At 43.5% G+C, this 16977-nt stretch overlaps 1 long non-coding RNA gene across 1 annotated transcript; it reads left to right on the forward strand.

Annotated features, from left to right (window-relative positions):
* The first annotated feature begins 9678 nt into the window (after positions 1–9678).
* On the forward strand, positions 9679–11308 carry LOC117193737. Its single transcript, XR_004474675.1, has 3 exons — positions 9679–10279; positions 10431–10541; positions 10622–11308. It is a non-coding gene; the product is annotated as an uncharacterized LOC117193737 (long non-coding RNA).
* The last annotated feature ends 5669 nt before the right edge of the window (positions 11309–16977 follow it).

Consider the following 16977-nt stretch of genomic DNA (forward strand, 5'->3'; position numbering starts at 1 on the left):
TCGAATAAAAAACAATCAAATGTTAAAGCAACAAATCCGAATGCCTGATGTCTGATATCTGAGACCGCCGATGCTGGAGCCGATGCTCGAAATAAGCATTATGTATACGCACTGCTGGACCTCGGAACCTGTAGGCTATTGTTGCTTTGCTATTTTCCCCCCATCTTATTGGTTTTCTCATTTGATTATCCTTTCTTTACAATAATATAGCATGGCCATAATCATCATTTGATGCATTTCATTTCTTTCAGAGACAGATACAACAAATACAGCTCTTGTTGAGGTTGGGGATCTTGAATCATTTTCCGCCTGCCACCTAAATTATGCTCAGAATACTTTTCTCATGGAAATGAGAGGGTTTAAAGCTCTTCTGTGGCCGATTCCTGGCTTTCAAAAACAAAAGACTGAAGACACGAACATGGGGTCGAGCCGTCCGCCAGGTCTTTTGTAAGCGCGTGCTCGCCTTAAATTAAAGTCCACAATCAGGCGGCGACGACAAGGGGTCAGAGGAGATAGAGAGAGAGAGAGAGAGAGGTTGCTCAGCCCGCTGTGTAGGTGGAGAAATTATGTTGACATCATCGCCAAAAAATGGCCAAAGAAGCGAGCGATGCCGATCCCGATGCCGCTGGCGAATCCCACAAGCTGGGCGCCTCTTGAAAAACAGAAAGAAAAAAATTAATTTTACTTTCATTTTCGTTGCGGCGAACGCTCATTTCTTTAAATTTTAATGAATATTTTTTTGGTTTGGTTCCCCCAAAAATTCCACCAGCAGCAGCAGCAAAACCATCATATCCGCAACTATTTCGGGGGGATCCGTACACCTTTTAGCTTGTGCCACTTCAACGAGATGATTGCACTTTGATTGTCCGAGACAGATCGGTTCCGTTTGGCCTTTAGCTCGGGTTGGATTCACTTTTGAATTGGTTTTTCAGGAAGCCTCTCTTCGGTAGTCGGTCTTCTCCCAAGTGCCACTGGGGTCTGCCGTTAAGCTGGGGCATTATCAAACTAACTGAAAGCCCAACTAACTAACTAACTGATCGATCGATCGATCGACTGATAGACTGATCGATTAAATGAAGTGAGCGGCTGCTGGCTAGCTGCTGCAATGAGGAAGCGTCTGTCTATGAATATCCATCCCGTCGAATCGAATGAATCGAATTAGTCACCAGCAATTAGTCACCAAGCCATCCAGCAACGAAACGTAAAAGCCTTTGCCATTTTCAAAATGGAATTTAATAGGCCAAATGTCAATTTTATGGCCCGATGCCAAAATCGGTTATAACACGGCAGACGATTGTGAAAATCGATCCAATTTTATTGCCAATTTCAGCTCCGACTTATGAAATGGCTTGCACTGTCAACGCGCTGGCCAATTTTCTAGGTCACAATGCATACGAGTATACGAATCTTACGAAATTAAAACCTGGGCGCCCCATTTCCTTGTGGAAACCGCGACCGTTCCCTCCTACGCAATGTCCAAATTAAACGTTTTTCCACAGCGGTGTACTGTACAAGTTTGGGCATTCGAAGAGCATCCCCATCTCCCGACAGACAATTGCATTTTACTCAAAATAATTTCTGGCGTTTAAGTTTATGAGCTTTTTAGCCTGCTCAACGAGCGCAGACGACAGAGATATGTGTGCCCCCAGGGAAGATGACAACCGCCGTATACTCGTACATATTTCTTTCAAAATGGAAAATGCTGGCTTAAGTCGCCATAAAGCAGCTGCACACAAAACACCCTCCGGTTACGCATGCGTCCCATCAAAGTCTCTGTTGTATTGTATAAGGCCCCACTCTTCTTCCCCCATATGACACAAAAAAGTGTCGCAGTCAGACATTCGTAAAGCTGCCAGCATGAAGAAGAAACATCTGCGGAGACAATTGTGCAATTAGCGAAAAGAAATACAGAAAAAGAGGAGGAGGAAATAAGAAAGAGTCAGAGGCGAAGCGGAGATGCAAAACAAAAAGATCTAAATGGCTATTCATAACCCCATCCACATTCCACATTTCCAGATGCACGGGCCGGTTCAATTGTCTGGAAATGCTATTTGGTAATCCCGATCCGACTAAGACTCAACGGAATGCGGTCTCTTCTTTAGCTCTTCATATGCTCCCGCTGCTTCTGTTCAAAGTTATTCAATTTATGACACTTTGAATGTAAAATCTCTTTGATTTTTTACCCAGTACTCAAAGTCCATAGGGGTATATCAGAATTGTGGTGAAAGTGAATGTGTCTAACATCCAGAAGGAAACGTTGCCGACCCCTTAAAGTATATGTATGTATATATTTTTGATCAGCCTCATTAGAAGAGTCAAAATAGCCATGTCTGTCTGTCCGTGTGTCCGTCCGTCCGTCCGTCCCGATGAGGGCCTAGATCACAGAGACTACAAGAGCTAGAGCAACAAATGTCGTATCCAGACTCCTGTAAAATTACACTGGGACCCCCTTCCGGCCCCACAAAGAAACAAAGTCTATACCAAACGACATATAAAATATATTGTATAAGTTATTAGATCACAGATCCTTGATTTCTCCCTCGTTCGATTTGGTTATGACTGAATCATATTGTTCTCCATCAAACAAGATCCATATTCAGCTCCTGGATTGTCTGACTTTCAGTAGAAAAACGTATTAGAGGTACTTCATTTTATATATTATAAAATAAGCATAAGAGTATTCCAGAAACGTTGGCTTTTTTCATACGGCCGCACACTAATTGCCGAGAAGTTCGCAATCAAGTTTGGCTCGTGGCACAGACCCTATCACCATTGAGTGACTGACTGCGCGGCCCGACACTTCGATGTGATTGACAGATCTGATCTCTGGCTTTTGGCACATCGCCACACAGGAATGAAGTGGAAAGTTTTTAATGTCCTAGCCACGCGTCGCTCCCCGACTCGCCTTCACCCCCCCCCCTGGACAACAGCATTAACACCACAGCGCTTCTTAAAGAAATTCTGATATTTATTATTTCTTATACAAACCGAAAATGGCTAATTGTCTGGCTAAATGTTGGCAATTTGTCAAGCGATGCTAATCGAATTAGAAGGTGTGATTGATAATCGTTAAAAGCGATCTATCGTGCACAAACAAAAGATCAGAGCAGATTAGATCAGAGGGAGCACAAGCTTTGGACTTTGGGCGATGCTCAATGGAATCATGGGTTCGGGCTGATTCTTACCAACACCCACAGCAAGCGACAGAGAGATCTTTACGGCAAGAGAGGACAGCTGCCAGTGCAACTGCAACTGCTGCTGCTGCTTCTTCTGCCGATGACGTAGTCAGGGACTGGGACTGGGACTCACCTTCAGGTGAGTGAAAGTGATGATGGCATGGCATTCGCAAGGCCTCAATGCTATTACCCGTTTGCGAATCTTTTCCTTCATGTGGCACACAGGGTGTGTGCTCCCTCGGTGGGTCCGGTGTTTGGGGCAAATGGGTGGATGTATGCTAATGTTGCATTTTTTGCGCCGCCTGCAAATATTTTTTTTCAATTATCGATTTTCGATTTTTGTTTGCCTTTTACTTTGAGGTGTGCGAGGCGGGGAAAAACGTTGCGACTTCCTCATTGCAGTTGTCTGTGTTGCAACAATCTCTGTGTATATGTGTGTAGAGATGGGGGCAAGCGTTTTTCCGCTGCTTCAATTGCCGTTGATTTGCATGGCGGCGCCGAGAGAAATCGCAATGGCCCACGAATTCCTAGTGTCAAATCAAATGTCTATCTCTGGAGTCTAATGAATATTCATAATTATGGACAGGTCAGAGCAGAAAGCCGAAAGGCTACCCCTTGGAAATTGTGCCAAGCGAAATTCAAAGCAATTGCTACTCGACTTCGCGGTCTCTAACGGTGGCAGGCCGGAGTGTATGCAAATATTTGCTTTGGCCGCAGAAAAGTAAAGCTACAGAAAACACTTTCCATCTGTCCCAAGTATCCGCCAGCAGCAGCAGCAGCAGCAGCTGGACTGGAGCTGAAGTTGATTTGGATGTGGATGTGAAAGCTGGGGCAACATCGGCATCAGCACCCGCACTATTGCCAATGCCATACCCCCGGCAGTATCATCATCGCAAGGGGCAGCTGTGGCCGTACCAGCCACAGATACAGATAAAGAAATGTGCCGCTGTCGATGCCGCTGCCGCTGCCGCTGCTCCTTTCACTTTCGACTCGCCTTCAACGGGTGTTCGAATCCAGAGCAAAATGGACTTTTAGCTCTGCTAAATAGCAAGGGGCAGCCACAAAAACAGCAGCGCCACCACCACCAAAAAACAAATAGAAGAAATCCACGAAAAATGCCGCTTCGTGGTTTTCCAAAGGCCAGTCCACGTCCACAAGCATGGGTGACACTCGCACACTCTCACGCATCGCATAGACATCGCATCAGATGTTGTGGGGATAAACCCCGTGCCACCCTGTTTTAAGATCAAGGCTCCCCTGACCAGCCTTGGCGTTGAATTTTTAAGTATTCGTACGCGTGATCACGGTGCGAGCTTGAACGCTCGAGTGGATTGGATCTCAAAGCGATAACGGATGAAATGAACCATTGTGGGGGATGTGCGAGTGCGGCCGACAAAGATCATCAGTTGTTGAACTCCCCCGAAAAAGTGTTGGCCGCTTTGGAAGGTCTGGGAACTATTGTACTTGGGAGTGAACATTTAACTCGACTTACCTTCCTCTACTTCTATACATTCTGTGAACAAAATGCAATCCAATTGGTGGTTTCTTCAACAGTTTCATTTGATAGATTATACATAGATTATAGATTATTATTATGTATTTTTATTTATTTTTTGGATTGCAGTTTCATTTCCAGTTCTTCCAAAGACAGCAAACCTCGTCCGACCCTGGCCATGGGCTTTTTGCTCTGCTCTGCCTGGACACGGCGCACGTTTCCACACATACACATTTCAATCAAATCAAATGCAATTTGCTGTCAAAGCCGAGTCACAGCATGTCACAGTCTGTCAAAAGGCATTAAATGTTGCGACGCTTTTGTGATTTGTGGGTTCTTTTTTCTGTATTTTGTGGCCGAAGGCTTTGGACAAATATGAACTGAAAATGTTTAATTGGCGGCTGTCATGTTTGGGCAGCTATAAAACTGAAATAAAACGATGGCCGGACTATGACTCGGCCGCCTGGTACTTACTATTGACCATGGCGTCCAATGATGCTTTACGACTTCATATCATAATTACAGCTTACGAAATGGGTGCCGGGGGAGTTGATAGAGCGGGGGGATAAAATATGGTGGGGAAGAGGGTGAAGTCGACGTCTGCCGGCATTAAGCAATAATTTGTATTATTTGTACAATGCGGTGGCTGTTACAGTACGCTTGTCTGTGCATTTAATGTTGCCTAATCGGTGATGGGAGACGAAGATGGAGAGCCGAAGCCGAAGCGACAGCTGTTTCCAAGCTCTCCTTTGCTTTGATTTTTCGTGCAAAAGCACTCCACACTCCACAGCTCAGCACAGCCGAAAAAAGCGCAGAAGAGTAGGAAGACAAGACGCCGCAAAAGCAGCAACAGCAACAACAACGAGAGAAACGGCGACTGCGCAGCAGCTGGCAAAGCTCAGTAAGCCAAGCTTACTGGCGCTCGGCGCCTGCGCTTCAGTTCAGACTTCTTTGAGACTCCGCTCAAGAAGGTCGTGTTCAGCTCTAGCTCAGGTTGGGCTCGCGTACGTAATTACCGCTACTCACCGGCCTCGATCGTTGGCTGTAAGTGCATGAGTGTCTGTGTGTGTGTTAGTTGAGATAAGATAAGACTCAGGACTTGGGGCGTCAATCAAACTACAAATTAAGGCTGCGCTGCCTCAAATGATAGGTGATATTAGGATTAAAAGAGTTGGAGAGCGCAATAACTTTAGTGTTGGTGCCAGTGTGAGTGCTACGGATTGGATATAGCTTGCATTCGCCTGCAACTTCAAGCAGCGACTCCCTCTCTCCAGTCGCCACTCTCCTTCGATCTACCCTTAACAGTGAAAGTGATTTGATTTTGTAATTGGAGTCCGAGTCCGAGTCGGAGCTGCAGTTGCTGCCTGCGAGCGACTTTGAACAATATTTCTGCTTGTTTGCTGATCCGATCAGCCAGCAGCGAAAAGCGTTTTTGCTTTAATTATTATTATTTTTCGCCAGGCAACGCAAAGGCAAAACCAAAACAAATCCAACGAAACAAAACGCAGAAAAACAATAAACAAAAGTGCAAAGAAAACAGAAAAACAGCAAATAACAAACGTAAATTGCAAGCAATTTGTAATCTGGATCCTAATGCAATTTCTCTCTCTCCTTCTGCACAGTCGTTCCACTGTGGCCAAAACCAAATCCCCACAAAATACCATTAAAAAATCATCTTCAAATTGGATTAATAATCTGCAGATCAATCTGGGAAGCAGACTTTGAATAATAAATAGCTGCCTAAAAAAGTTAAAAGAAAAAACCATGTCAAGTCGCCAATAAAGCAAATAAAACCGAATCAGACGAAATGCAAAAACCAAAGAAACAAACAACAAAACGGAAAACATAAATAGTCGGACAATAAAAGTGCGTGAAAGAAGGGCAAACGAAATGGGAAAAGAGAGATGAGCAGAGAAAGAGAGAGAAAGAGAAGCGACGCATTGGGGCAACTTAACCCCAATTTGGTTAACTGCAGCTTGAGCCACAAATTATTTGGCAACGTTTTTATGGCTCCGCCGAAGTCTCGTCTCGACTACACAATACATATGTATATATACTGTATAAGATATATATCGCTGTGTGGGTAGGTATGACTTGAACTTCATTATCAGCACACCCGAACGCCGAAGCCGTCCTTTTTTTTGGCTTTTGGTTTTTTTCTTTTTGTAGCATCTCTTTACCCCTGTTCGTTTTCCTGAAATGGTTTTATTTTATTTTGCTTTTTCAATTTAGGGCTGGCTTACGAGGAGTATTGCGTAAGCGGAGAAACTCGTATTGCTGGGGCTGCTCTCTGGAGCATGTGATACTTACATATACGTACATACATACTTGTAGAGACCTATAGTAGGTGCCATATATTTACCGTATATTTATTACGGTTGAGAACTTTCTTTCCGAACTGACACAAATTACTTAATTTTTAGGTGCCGCTGCTGCTGGGGCCTTAAATCCGGTTTCGTTTTGGCTTGGACGGTTTTTGGAGGGGACTGCGATCTGACCCTTTTTTCATCATGTAATAAAACCCAAAATATACGATCTGCTTGTTGGAAAACAAGTTCCGCCATGGATTTGTTAGCTCCGTTCGTCTTGCTTATATTTTCTTTTTTTTATGCTTTATATAAATCTTATTTTTCTTCTTTCTTTCTTTTTCTTTCTTTTGTGCCCCCTTTTTGCTCTTTTTCCTGGCCCGAGCTTATGTAAGTCAATCGAAACACTCGTCATATGCAAATGATTTCTCAATTTTTGCTGCTCTTTTTCAACGTTTTTCCTCTTTTGGTTTGGATTTTGGCTCCGGCTCGGGCTTGGGCTTGGACTTGGGTCGAATCGATTCGATGATGATTATGTATTCAGGTTGTTTTGTTTAATTATTTGTTTTTGGTTAATTGGTAGCTGTGGTGGGCGGGTCGTTGGAGGTGACCATAATAGCTACTGGCTATACGGATCACCTAGTTATCGGAGGTAACATTTATCATTGGGTTTGCCCTTTCGTTGCCTCAAGTTCGTGTCTTAAGTCGTTTGTTATTCCGTTTCCAAACCAGTTTGGGGTTTCCCCATTTCTCTCTGTAGCGACTAGCGATTACCGGCTAGAATCGGTTGGATAGCTACAACAATTTGTTTGCCTGTTTTTTAGCGCCCGACAAAATCTTTTGATTAATATTGCGCACACGCTATGTGTGTTGCGCTAATTGCATAATCATCATCATCCCCATCACCATTCGCATCGATGTGATTTGCATGCCATGCTTCATATGTGCTTCATACATATGTACGAGGCAAGCGGCTTTTGTTTTTGTTGCCATGTCCGATAGTCTGGCACTGGCACTAGCACTAGCACTTCTTAACACCCGACTGCCGCCGGGTTGACTGTTGACTTAACACATTCGTAACAATTGCGTAGCAGCCTTGTGGCTTGTATGATGAATGCTAATTAGCGCACACTCCTTGCTGCAGCAGACGTTACAGTTGTACGTACGAGTATTGATTATGTGGTCGGGCGGGTATGCTTGCCGCAGCCCCCTCGGCTTACAACGGCACTTACCTTACCCAATAACACCTTGGAGCGCGGCTTTCATCGCGTTGCGTTTGCGTCGCCTCTAATACTATATTTCGTTTGTTTTCGTTTTCGGTTTTTCTGGTGTTTTTTTCCCGTTCGCTAACTTTTTGGCTGGACAAAATGTGCCAATGGCAAGGCATGGCATGGCATGACACCAATTTCCATTTAATTTGGCCGCTCAGCCCCGCATTGAGCCAGGCAGCCAAGACGAGCGCAGCGCAGCTGTTTGACCTACTTGGCGGATTGTTGGTGGGGCTGCTGGACGTCGATGTGGTGCTGTTTGTGGGAAAGTCAAATGGGTTTAACCTTTTGGCTTGTGAAAACAATTGGTAAATGCAATTAGAAGCAATTCAAAATAATTGAGCAAATCTATTTTAATTCAAGTTTGCCAAGAAGAGACAACCATCGAAAGTGGCATTGGCAGTGGGAGTGGAGTAGAGTGGTGCTTATCTTGATTGTCTCTCTTGATTGTTTGACTCGACTGCCATGAAATAAATAAATGAAAAATTGTATGGTTAGGGTAAAAGTTGGGGAAATACCCGCCGCCCACCTTTTGAAGGGGAAAGGGAAACCTTGTTTGTGGTAACAAATCTAGTAGTCTGTTATTTATCATTTTCATAAACAATCTTTCGGCAGGCAGCTCTTTATGTATGTATTGATTCCTTTATCCATTTATCTATCGTTTTGCTTCTGCTTATTTTCTGCTTATAAGCTGAACAAAGAAAGCTTCTTCAAAATCTCTCTCAGAGAGTAAGAGATCTTAAGCTCCCTGAAGCTCATTTATCGCTGTTCCCCTCCCACTTTAAACATAAATTAAATTTCAGCAGTCATTGGATGGTTCTTTCTTTTGTCAGTTTTTTCTTTAATTCATTTTTCATGCCTGCGTTTGGTTCTGGGTCTGGGTCTGGGTCAAATTTTCTAGTTTTCCATTGTGGCGAGGGAGAAGGAGAAAGAGCGGGAATTGCTTTGAATTATGCGTGAACCGAAGAGAGAGAAAAATTCTCAGGATTTGTGACGCACAATCAACTCTGCTGATGCGAAGTCCATGTCCAATGAGGCACTCAGCATCGTATCGCCTTGCATCGCATGAAATGAAAACGAAACGAAATGAACGACGCATTGTTTTGCAGCAGAAAATAAAAACTTTCACTGCCACAAAATAAACGAGGGGGAACGTTGTGAGTTGCTGCGGACACCGCAACTCTACAGTTATACCCGATACTAAGTCAGTATGGCTCTCCTCCGGCAGACGCCGCTAATATTAAGCGACACGACAAAGAGTGCGTGCGAGATAGACAGAAAATCAGTCTGAGCGTGACGTCGGGCGCTGCGTATCCAGTGCAAATTGATTTGTTCCTTTTGGGTATAAAATTATTATTATTATTATTATTATTAATTATTATTATTTTTCGCCAGGCAACGCAAAGGCAAAACCAAAACAAATCCAACGAAACAAAACGCAGAAAAACAATAAACAAAAGTGCAAAGAAAACAGAAAAACAGAAAAACAGCAAATAACAAACGTAAATTGCAAGCAATTTGTAATCTGGATCCTAATGCAATTTCTCTCTCTCCTTCTGCACAGTCGTTCCACTGTGGCCAAAACCAAATCCCCACAAAATACCATTAAAAAATCATTTTCAAATTGGATTAATAATCTGCAGATCAACCTGGGAAGCAGACTTTGAATAATAAATAGCTGCCTAAAAAAGTTAAAAGAAAAAACCATGTCAAGACGCCAATAAAGCAAATAAAACCGAATCAGACGAAATGCAAAAACCAAAGAAACAAACAAAAAAACGGAAAACATAAATAGTCGGACAATAAAAGTGCGTGAAAGAAGGGCAAACGAAATGGGAAAAGAGACAAAAGAGAGATGAGCAGAGAAAGAGAGAGAAAGAAGAGCGACGCATTGGGGCAACTTAACCCCAATTTGGTTAACTGCAGCTTGAGCCACAAATTATTTGGCAACGTTTTTATGGCTCCGCCGAATTCTCGTCTCGACTACACAATACATATGTATATATACTGTATAAGATATATATCGCTGTGTGGGTAGGTATGACATGAACTTCATTATCAGCACACCCGAACGCCGAAGCCGTCCTTTTTTTTTGGCTTTTGGTTTTTTTCTTTTTGTAGCATCTCTTTACCCCTTGTTCGTTTTCCTGAAATGGTTTTATTTTATTTTGCTTTTTCAATTTAGGGCTGGCTTACGAGGAGTATTGCGTAAGCGGAGAAACTCGTATTGCTGGGGCTGCACTCTGGAGCATGTGATACTTACATATACGTACATACATACTTGTAGAGACCTATAGTAGGTGCCATATATTTACCGTATATTTATTACGGTTGAGAACTTTCTTTCCGAACTGACACAAATTACTTAATTTTTAGGTGCCGCTGCTGCTGGGGCCTTAAATCCGGTTTCGTTTTGGCTTGGACGGTTTTTGGAGGGGACTGCGATCTGACCATTTTTTCATCATGTAATAAAACCCAAAATATACGATCTGCTTGTTGGAAAACAAGTTCCGCCATGGATTTGTTAGCTCCGTTCGTCTTGCTTATATTTTCTTTTTTTGATGCTTTATATAAATCTTATTTTTCTTCTTTCTTTCTTTCTTTTGTGCCCCTTTTTGCTCTTTTTCCTGGCCCGAGCTTATGTAAGTCAATCGAAACACTCGTCATATGCAAATGATTTCTCAATTTTTGCTGCTCTTTTTCAACGTTTTTCCTCTTTTGGTTTGGATTTTGGCTCCGGCTCGGGCTTGGGCTTGGACTTGGGTCGAATCGATTCGATGATGATTATGTATTCAGGTTGTTTTGTTTAATTATTTGTTTTTGGTTAATTGGTAGCTGTGGTGGGCGGGTCGTTGGAGGTGACCATAATAGCTACTGGCTATACGGATCACCTAGTTATCGGAGGTAACATTTATCATTGGGTTTGCCCTTTCGTTGCCTCAAGTTCGTGTCTTAAGTCGTTTGTTATTCCGTTTCCAAACCAGTTTGGGGTTTCCCCATTTCTCTCTGTAGCGACTAGCGATTACCGGCTAGAATCGGTTGGATAGCTACAACAATTTGTTTGCCTGTTTTTTAGCGCCCGACAAAATCTTTTGATTAATATTGCGCATACGCTATGTGTGTTGCGCTAATTGCATAATCATCATCATCCCCATCACCATTCCCATCGATGTGATTTGCATGCCATGCTTCATATGTGCTTCATACATATGTACGAGGCAAGCGGCTTTTGTTTTTGTTGCCATGTCCGATAGTCTGGCACTGGCACTAGCACTAGCACTTCTTAACACCCGACTGCCGCCGGGTTGACTGTTGACTTAACACATTCGTAACAATTGCGTAGCAGCCTTGTGGCTTGTATGATGAATGCTAATTAGCGCACACTCCTTGCTGCAGCAGACGTTACAGTTGTACGTACGAGTATTGATTATGTGGTCGGGCGGGTATGCTTGCCGCAGCCCCCTCGGCTTACAACGGCACTTACCTTACCCAATAACACCTTGGAGCGCGGCTTTCATCGCGTTGCGTTTGCGTCGCCTCTAATACTATATTTCGTTTGTTTTCGTTTTCGGTTTTTCTGGTGTTTTTTTCCCGTTCGTTAACTTTTTGGCTGGACAAAATGTGCCAATGGCAAGGCATGGCATGGCATGACACCAATTTCCATTTAATTTGGCCGCTCAGCCCCGCATTGAGCCAGGCAGCCAAGACGAGCGCAGCGCAGCTGTTTGACCTACTTGGCGGATTGTTGGTGGGGCTGCTGGACGTCGATGTGGTGCTGTTTGTGGGAAAGTCAAATGGGTTTAACCTTTTGGCTTGTGAAAACAATTGGTAAATGCAATTAGAAGCAATTCAAAATAATTGAGCAAATCTATTTTAATTCAAGTTTGCCAAGAAGAGACAACCATCGAAAGTGGCATTGGCAGTGGGAGTGGAGTAGAGTGGTGCTTATCTTGATTGTCTCTCTTGATTGTTTGACTCGACTGCCATGAAATAAATAAATGAAACGAGGGGGAACGTTGTGAGTTGCTGCGGAGACCGCAACTCTACAGTTATACCCGATACTAAGTCAGTATGGCTCTCCTCCGGCAGACGCCGCTAATATTAAACGACACGACAAGGAGTGCGTGCGAGAGAGACAGAAAATCAGTCTGAGCGTGACGTCGGGGGCTGCGTAGCCAGTGCAAATTGATTTGTTCCTTTTGGCTATAAAAATGATCTGATCTGATCCAGATTCAGCAATCTGATAGATATGGTCATTATCTATGATTCTGCGTTTTTAGTTTTCTCGAATGTGCAATATTGTGGATGCAACAGATTTTCGTCCTTTGTGGGGGCGGAAAAGGGTGGGGCGAAATTCTGAGATATACGTTTTATAGTGAGATCTAACAGAAGTGCGGATACCAAATTTGGTTACTCTAGCCTTAATAGTCTCTGAGATTTGTGGATGCCCCAGATTTTCGTCCTTTGCGGGGGCGGAAGGGAGTGTGGCGAAATTTGGACACGAAACGGTCAAGGTCCGATATCACAGGAGTGTGGATACCAAATTTGGTTGCTCTGGCTCTTATAGGTTCTGAGATCCTTGAACTCATATTTTGCAATTGGCAAAGCCGACCATGAAACCTGTGTGTTAGAGAGAGACAGAGCGAGAAAGAATGAAATTGTTTTCTTGATTCTGGCTATAATCATTATTCGATCTGGTTCAGATTTTGCACTGTAGAAGATATAGTCATCTTCTACGATTCAGCGTTTTTAGTTTTCTCGTATCCTCAATATTGTGGATGCAACAGATTTTCGTTCTTTGTGGGGGCGAAAGGGGGTAGGGCGAAATTTTGAGATATACGTTTCATAGTGAAATCTAACAGGAGTGCGGATACCAAATTTGGTTACTCTAGCCTTAATAGTCTCTGAGATTTTTGAATATCCCCAGATTTTCGTCCTTTGCGGGGCGGAAGGGGGTGTGGCGAAATTTTGAAACAAACTTGTCTCGGTCCGATGTATTAGGAGTGTGGATACCAAATTTGGTTGCTCTAGCTTTTGTAGTCTCTGAGATCTAGGCGCTAATGTTTTACTCTAAGCAAAGCCGCCTATGCTACGTGTGTGTTAGAGAGAGACAGGGCGAGAATAAAATGAAATTGTTTTCTTGATGCTGGCTATAATCATTATTCGATCTGGTTCAGATTTTGCACTGTAGAAGATATGGTCATTCTCTACGATTCTGCGTTTTTGGTTTTCTCATATCTTTAAAATTGTGGATGCCACAGACTTTCGTCCTTTGTGGGGGCGGAAGTGAGCGGGGCGAAGTTTTGAAATATTTTTGTAGCAGTGACATATCACAGAAGTCTGGGTCCAAAACATCGTTGCTCTAGCTTTTATAGTCTTTGAGCACTAGGCGCTGAAGGGGACGGAAAACAGGACGGACGGACAGACGGACAGACAGACATGGCTCAAGCGACTCGGCTATTGATGCTGATCAAGAATATATATACTTTATGGGGTCGGAAACGATTCCTTCTGGACGTTACACACATCCACTTTTACCACAAATCTAATATACCCCAATACTCATTTTGAGTATCGGGTATAAAAAAAAACGAGGGGGAACGTTGTGAGTTGCTGCGTACACCGCAACTCTACAGTTATACTCGATACTAAGTCAGTATGGCTCTCCTGCGGCAGACGCCGCTAATATTGAACCACACGACAAAGAGTGCGTGCGAGAGAGACAGAAAATCAGTCTGAGCGTGACGTCGGGCGCTGCGTGGCCACTGCAAATTGATTTCTTGCTTTTGGGTACAAAAATGATCCGATCTGATCCAGATTCAGCAATCTGATAGATATAGTCATTATCTATGATTCTGCGTTTTTAGTTTTTTCGAATGTGCAATATTGTGGATGCAACAGATTTTCGTTCTTTGTGGGGGCGGAAGGGGGTGGGGCGAAATTCTGAGATATACGTTTTATAGTGAGATCTAACAGAAGTGCGGATACCAAATTTGGTTACTCTAGCCTTAATAGTCTCTGAGATTTGTGGATGCCCCAGATTTTCGTCCTTTGCGGGGGCGGAAGGGAGTGTGGCGAAATTTGGACACGAAACGGTCAAGGTCCGATATCACAGGAGTGTGGATACCAAATTTGGTTGCTCTGGCTCTTATAGGTTCTGAGATCCTTGAACTCATATTTTGCAATTGGCAAAGCCGACCATGAAACCTGTGTGTTAGAGAGAGACGGAGCGAGAAAGAATGAAATTGTTTTCTTGATTCTGGCTATAATAATTATACGATCTGGTTGAGATTTTACACTCTAGAAGATATAGTCATCCTCTACGATTCTGCGTTTTTGGTTTTATCGTATTTTTAAAAATGTGGATGCCACAGATTTTCGTTCTTTGTGGGGGCGGAAGTGGGCGGGGCAAAGTTTTGAAATATTTTTGTAGCAGTGACATATCACAGATGTCTGGATTCAAAACATCGTTGCTCTAGCTCTTATAGTCTTTGAGCACTAGGCGCTGAAGGGGACGGACGGACGGACGGACGGACGGACGGACAGACGGACAGACAGACAGGGCTCAATCGACTCGGCTATTGATGCTGATCAAGAATATATATACTTTATGGGGTCGGAAACGATTCCTTCTGGACGTTACACACATCCACTTTTACCACAAATCTAATATACCCCAATACTCATTTTGAGTATCGGGTATAACGAGGGGGAACGTTGTGAGTTGCTGCAGAGACCGCAACTCTACAGTTATACCCGATACTAAGTCAGTATGGCTCTCCTCCGGCAGACGCCGCTAATATTAAACGACACGACAAGGAGTGCGTGCGAGAGAGACAGAAAATCAGTCTGAGCGTGACGTCGGGGGCTGCGTAGCCAGTGCAAATTGATTTGTTCCTTTTGGCTATAAAAATGATCTGATCTGATCCAGATTCAGCAATCTGATAGATATGGTCATAATCTATGATTCTGCGTTTTTAGTTTTCTCGAATGTGCAATATTGTGGATGCAACAGATTTTCGTCCTTTGTGGGGGCGGAAAAGGGTGAGGCGAAATTCTGAGATATACGTTTTATAGTGAGATCTAACAGAAGTGCGGATACCAAATTTGGTTACTCTAGCCTTAATAGTCTCTGAGATTTGTGGATGCCCCAGATTTTCGTCCTTTGCGGGGGCGGAAGGGAGTGTGGCGAAATTTGGACACGAAACGGTCAAGGTCCGATATCACAGGAGTGTGGATACCAAATTTGGGTGCTCTGGCTCTTATAGGTTCTGAGATCCTTGAACTCATATTTTGCAATTGACAAAACCGACCATGAAACCTGTGTGTTAGAGAGAGACAGAACGAGAAAGAATGAAATTGTTTTCTTGATTCTGGCTATAATCATTATTCGATCTGGTTCAGATTTTGCACTGTAGAAGATATAGTCATCCTCACCGATTCTGCGTTTTTGGTTTTATCGTATCTTTAAAAATGTGGATGCCACAGATTTTCGTCCTTTGTGGGGGCGGAAGTGGGCGGGGCGAAGTTTTGAAATATTTTAGTAGCAGTGACATATCACAGAAGTCTGGATCCAAAACATCGTTGCTCTAGCTCTTATAGTCTTTGAGCACTAGGCGCTGAAGGGGACGGACGGACGGACGGACGGACGGACGGACGGACGGACGGACGGACAGACGGACAGACAGACAGGGCTCAATCGACTCGGCTATTGATGCTGAACAAGAATATATATACTTTATGGGGTCGGAAACGATTCCTTCTGGACGTTACACACATCCACTTTTACCACAAATCTAATATACCCCAATACTCATTTTGAGTATCGGGTATAACGAGGGGGAACGTTGTGAGTTGCTGCGGACACCGCAACTCTACAGTTATCCCCGATACTAAGTCAGTATGGCTCTCTCCGGCAGACGCCGCTAATATTGAACGACACGACAAAGAGTGCGTGCGAGAGAGACAGAAAATCAGTCTGAGCGTGACGTCGGGCGCTGCGTAGCCACTGAAAATTGATTTCTTGCTTTTGGCTACAAAAATGATCCGATCTGATCCAGATTCAGCAATCTGATAGATATGGTCATTATCTATGATTCTGCGTTTTTAGTTTTCTCGAATGTGCAATATTGTGGAGGCAACAGATTTTCGTCCTTTGTGTGGGCGGAAGGGGGTGGGGTGAAATTTTGAGATACACGTTTTATAGTAAGATCTAACAGGAGTGCGGGTACCAAATTTGGTTACTCTTGCCTTAATAGTCTCTGAGATTTTTGAATATTCCCAGATTTTCGTCCTTTGCGGGGGCGGAAGGGGGTGTGGCGAAATTTTGAAACAAACTTGTCTCGGTCCGATATATTAGGAGTGTGGATACCAAATTTGGTTGCTCTAGCTTTTGTAGTCTCTGAGATCTAGGCGCTAATGTTTTACTCTAAGCAAAGCCGCCTATGCTACGTGTGTGTTAGAGAGAGACAGGGCGAGAAAAAATGAAATTGTTTTCTTGATGCTGGCTATAATAATAATACGATCCAATTCAAATTCCGCAGTCTAAAAGATATGGTCATTCTCTACGATTCTGCGTTTTTCGTTTTCTGATATCTTTAAAATTGTGGATGCCACAGACTTTCGTCCTTTGTGGGGGCGGAAGTGAGCGGGGCGAAGTTTTGAAATATTTTTGTAGCAGTGACATATCACAGAAGTCTGGATCCAAAACATCGTTGCTCTAGCTCTTATAG

Source organism: Drosophila miranda (genome assembly GCF_003369915.1).
Source record: "Drosophila miranda strain MSH22 chromosome Y unlocalized genomic scaffold, D.miranda_PacBio2.1 Contig_Y2_pilon, whole genome shotgun sequence".
Classification (NCBI taxonomy): Eukaryota; Metazoa; Arthropoda; class Insecta; order Diptera; family Drosophilidae; genus Drosophila; species Drosophila miranda.